The following is a 5,247-nucleotide window of genomic DNA, read 5'->3' on the forward strand; positions in this document are numbered from 1 at the left end:
TTAGACGAGGAGACTAGGACCTGTGGACACAGCCTTAGAATTAGAGGGGGTCATTTCAGAACAGAAATGCGGAGATATTTCTTCAGCCAGAGAGTGGTGGGCCTGTGGAATTCATTGCCACGGAGTGCAGTGGAAGCCGGGACGCTAAATGTCTTCAAGGCCGAGATTGATAGATTCTTGTTGTCTAGAGGAATTAAGGGCTACGGGGAGAACGCTGGTAAGTGGAGCTGAAATGCTCATCAGCCATGATTGAATGGCGGAGTGGACTCGATGGGCCGAATGGCCTTACTTCCACTCCTATGTCTTATGGTCTTATGGCCTTATTTTAATTGAAGTACCGTATGGCCTCATGTTAAAACAAAAAATACAGTTTTATTAAAAAGAACAGAATGTGCTGGAGAAAGTCAGCAGGTCTGACAGTAACTGTGGAGACAGAAACAAATACTTGGAGCTTAACATTGCTTTTCTTTGGAACTATTTGTTGGAGATTGGAAAGTGGGGAACTGATCATCCTTCCTCAGCTGATTGTAATAAAATATAAAATATACATAGACAGCATAATTAGATCCTTGATTATTCAAAGAGGTTATCTGGTGCATAGATGAACCAAGCAAGCAAATATGAAGATCAACGTTACAATCTATGGTCCATGCTGTGTTGGCTCAGCTCAGACAAGTCAACAGTTAGCAATAGCATCATCTACCTTAGGAGTTCATAGTCAATGAACATGTTGCAGGTTGGAGGGAGGTTTGTAATGAAGTTATCCAAATGTCAGTATTATGAATCTTGCTTTTCCTGAAATATATATACATGATATGGATAGAATCATAGAGTCACAAAGCATGGAAAGAGACCCTTTGGTCCAACTCACCCATGTTGACAAAGTCTCCCAAATTAAACTAGCCCCATGTGCCTCCTTTTGGCCCATATCCCTCTAAACCTTTTCTATTCGTGTGCCTGTCCAAATGTCTTTCAAATGTTGTAACTGTACCTGCAACTACCACTTCCTCTGGCAGTTCATTCTGCATATGAATCACCATCTGTGTGAAAAAGTTGCCCCTCAGGTTCCTTTTAAATCTTTCTTGTCTCAACCGAAATATATGCCCCCTAATTTTGAACTCCCCCCACCTGAGGGAAAAGATGTTTGCTATTCAACTTATGTATGTCTCTCATATGAATTTATAAACCTCCATAAGGTCATCCCTCAATCTCCTACAGTCCAATGATAAAAGTTTCAACCTATCCAGCCTGTCCTTATAACTCAAACCTTCCAGTTATGGCAATATCCTTGGAAATATTTTCTGAACCCTCTCTAGTTTAATAGTATTCTTGCTATAGTAGGGCGACCAGAACAGTACACAGGACTCCAAGCGTGGCCTCGCCAGTGTCATGTACAGCTGCAACATAATACCCCAACTCTTAAACTCAAAGATCTGTACAATCAAGGCAAGTATGCTAAATGCTTTCTTAGCCACCCTGTCTACCTGTGATGCAACTTTCAAATAACTATGTACCTGAATCCCTACTCTTCCCAGGGCCCTACTATTAACTGTATAAGTTCTGCCCTTGTTTGTCTTAACCTATACGCAATACCTTGCACTTATCCAAATTAAAAAGCATCTGCCACTCCTCAGTCCATTGTCCCCATTGATCAAGATCCCTTTATAATCTTAGATAATCTTCTTCACTGTCCTCTATATCACCAACTTCAGTGTCATCTGCAAACTTGTTAACCACCCTTCCTAACTTCTCGTCAAAGTGGTTTATATAAATGACGAACAACAGCAGACCTAGTTCTGCTCCATGTAGAAATCTTGGTGTACAAGGGACAATTTCAAAAGTTGCAGTAATATGAAACTTTGAAACACTGTAAACTGTGAGGAAAATAGTGTAGAGCATGAAAAGAACATGGGTGGAGTGGACAGATGGCGGATGATGCTCAGTGCAGAGGGATGTGAGACAATGTATTTGAATATGAAGAACATAGACAAAAAATATAAGTTGGAGTACAATTCTAAAGGTTGTGCAAGAGCAGGGGCACCTGGTGTAAATACGCAAAGATCATTGAAGATGGATGGACAGGTGGAAAGAGCAGTTAGTGAAGCATACTGTGTCCTTGGTTTTATTAATAGCAGCATACAGTCCGAAAACAAATAAATGATGCTGAACTTATATAAGACACTAGCTAGACCTCAGATGGAGTATTATGTACGATTCCTGGTACAACATTAAATGAAGAATATGAATACATTAGTTAAAATGCAGAAAACATTGAAAGAATGGTTCCAGGGAAGAAAAGTTTCAATTATGATGATAGATCTGCAAGGTTGCGACTCTACTACTTGGAGTCAAAGAGTCTAAGAGGAAACCTAATGGACATTTTCAAAACCATGAAGAGCTGCATAAACAAGGTAGCCAGAAACCGTGTCACTTGTGAAAATTATCAAGCATCAGAAGGCATGAATTTAATGGGATTTGCAAAGATGCAAATAATGATATGGTAAAGCACTTACTCACATCATGAGTGGTTTGGGTCTGGAATGCACTGCTGATACATGTGTGTGGAGGCAGCTTCAACTGAAGCACTGAGGTCATTGGATGATGATTTGAAGACGGTATGGGGAAAGTCCAAAGAATGTTACTAAGTCATTATGTAGTCACCTTGTTCACTCACTTTTCTCTCACTCACTCATCCATTCATCCTCATTTCCTAACCAAAATGTTACTAAGTCATTATGTAGTCACCTTGTTCACTCACTTTTCTCTCACTCACTCATCCATTCATCCTCATTTCCTAACCAAAATTAACCAGCTTGTTCTGTAAGCAACCAGAAGAACCAATCAATCTAACCAGAAATAAACTTTGTGCAGGAAAATATCAGCAGAAGTTGGCTGTAATCTGTTGTCATTTACCAGTGACAGGTGACCTGATCTGGGAACTGACTGCATGGCTCACTCTCACTGTCTGTCACCTCACACACGTACTATTCACTGAGCCACACTCACTCAACCTCCCTCACTTACCCAGTTGCTCACTCACTCACTCATCCTCACTAACTCCATCATGCTCACTCATTCCTTTCCCAGCCACTCACACTCAGCTCATCACTCACCCTCAACTCAGTCACCCTGAGTCACACCCTCACTCTAGTACTCACCTCACCTGAGTCACTCAGCCTCACTCAACATGATCCCTCACTCACTCACATGCTCAATCAAATGAAGCCAGGAGAATAGAAGTGTAGCCAGGTTAATGGGGGGATTTGGGGAGCTGGATGGGAACTGGGATGACATCCCAGGAATCCAGCAGGGACTGGGCAATCTGGAAAAGGGGCCTCAGAAATAAGGTTGATGGAAACTGCGAATAGGGCTAGAGACCAGAGATAACATCAGCTGACATAGGGGGGGTGGGTGGGGATGTGGATCAAAGCCCACAAGGGGCCATAGACAGAGGGAGCAGAAATGGACATTGGCTAAGGAGAACTGAGGCTGATGAGGTTGGGTTAGGGTGGAGAGAGGGAGATGAGGTCAAAGAGAAGCTAAGAGAGCAGCAGCTGACAGAAAGTGAGAGATTGTAGGTATGTCAGACACTGGGAGTACAGAAACTGATCAGAGGCTGAGAGGGGGGAGGTCATTCAGAGGCTGGGAGTACAAAGACTGATCAGAGGCTGAGAGGGGGAGGTCAGTCAGAGGCTGGGAGTACAGAGACTGATCAGAGGCCAACAGAGCCTGATAGAAACAATCAGCTATGGGAAGACACAATCCCAGGGTAGAACTTAGAAGGAAGCAGGCATAGAGAGTCAGAGGCTGTGATCACAGCCATGGGTCCATTTAAAATTTTACTAAGACATTACTGTTAGTTAAAAAGATTAGATGCCACCTGTAGAAGCCTGCCACCACCTTGGTATTCCATTTGAGAATGCTATTAGACAGCTACTTCAGTGGTGCCCTTTCTCATCCATCACCACCTCACTGTGCTCCAACCATCCACACTGCCCAGCCTGAATTCAATGTCCTGGTCAGCTTTTCGTCAGTAGTGAAGTTGATTTGGCAACTTGCCTCAGCCTAAACGGTTAATCTGAAGCGAGAGAAAGAGAGGTTTGGTTTGTGTCAGGCCGTGCCTGGATTTATCAATATGGGGGCATTGCTGAATGCTGGGAAGGTGTTTTGCGACACGGTTGAGCTGAATGCTGGGAAGGTGTTTTGCGACACGGTTGAGCTGAATGCTGGGAAGGTGTTTTCTCACTCGGTTTAGCTGAATGCTGGGAAGGTGTTTTTGTGACATGGTTGAGCTGAATGCTGGGAAGGTGTTTTCTAACATGGTTGAACTGAGTGCTGGGGAGTTGTTTTCTCACTCGGTTTAGCTGAATTTTGGGAAGGTGTTTTCTGACACTGGTTGAGTTGAATTCTGGGAAGGTGTTTTCTGACATGGTTTAGCTGAATGTTGGGAAGGTGTTTTCTGACACTGGTTGAGTTGAATGCTGGGAAAATGTTTTCTGACATGGTTTAGCTGAATGCTGGGAAGGTGTTTTCTGACACTGGTTGAGTTGAATGCTGGGAAGGTGTTTTCTGACATGGTTTAGCTGAATGTTGGGAAGGTGTTTTCTGACACTGGTTGAGTTGAATGCTGGGAAAATGTTTTCTGACATGGTTTAGCTGAATGCTGGGAAGGTGTTTTCTGACACTGGTTTAGCTGAATGCTGGGAAGGTGTTTTCTGACACTGGCTTAGTTGAATGCTGGGAAGGTGTTTTCTGACACCAGTTGCTTCTTTTTATTTCTTCCACTGATATGCATTGTACACTGTGACTAGAAGCCCAAGCGCCAACACACAGGGAAAGGGTGAAATCTTTGTTTTGCACAGCATGCTTGACTTTGCCACCTCCCATCTCGGGGCTAAGTGGGGAGGAGGTCATACAGGAGCTGCACAAAATCCACAAGATCCAAGAATTTGATAAGAAACCCTGCACATGTGCTGAATTTGAAACAAATTGTTGCAATTGTGTTCATTATGCAAACATATTTTGTCATGTCAACAAAAGCTTAGCATTGAGTTATCAGCTTAGTTTTATTTAAATGGAAAGGGGTTGCAGAGCTCTGAGGTAGAGAGCAATCTCATTGTCCAGATACACAAATTACAAAAGATGCAGTAAGTGATTAGGAACATAAACGGAATGTTATAGACTTTTGTAAGTAGATTATGCAAGAAAAAAAAGTTTTGTTATTATTGTACAGAGCATCAGTGAGAC

The 5,247-nt window shown here is 42.8% G+C and overlaps 1 long non-coding RNA gene across 1 annotated transcript in view; it reads right to left on the bottom strand.

Moving 5' to 3' along the window:
* LOC122553223 overlaps positions 1-775 on the bottom strand; it is a 22,546-nt gene extending 21,771 nt beyond the window's left edge. Inside the window, exon 1 of the long non-coding RNA XR_006312646.1 lies at positions 704-775. This is a non-coding gene — a long non-coding RNA (uncharacterized LOC122553223). The remainder of the gene's footprint in view (positions 1-703) is intronic.
* Positions 776-5,247: the final 4,472 nt, after the last annotated feature.

This window comes from Chiloscyllium plagiosum, chromosome 9, assembly GCF_004010195.1.
Source record: "Chiloscyllium plagiosum isolate BGI_BamShark_2017 chromosome 9, ASM401019v2, whole genome shotgun sequence".
NCBI lineage: Eukaryota > Metazoa > Chordata > Chondrichthyes > Orectolobiformes > Hemiscylliidae > Chiloscyllium > Chiloscyllium plagiosum.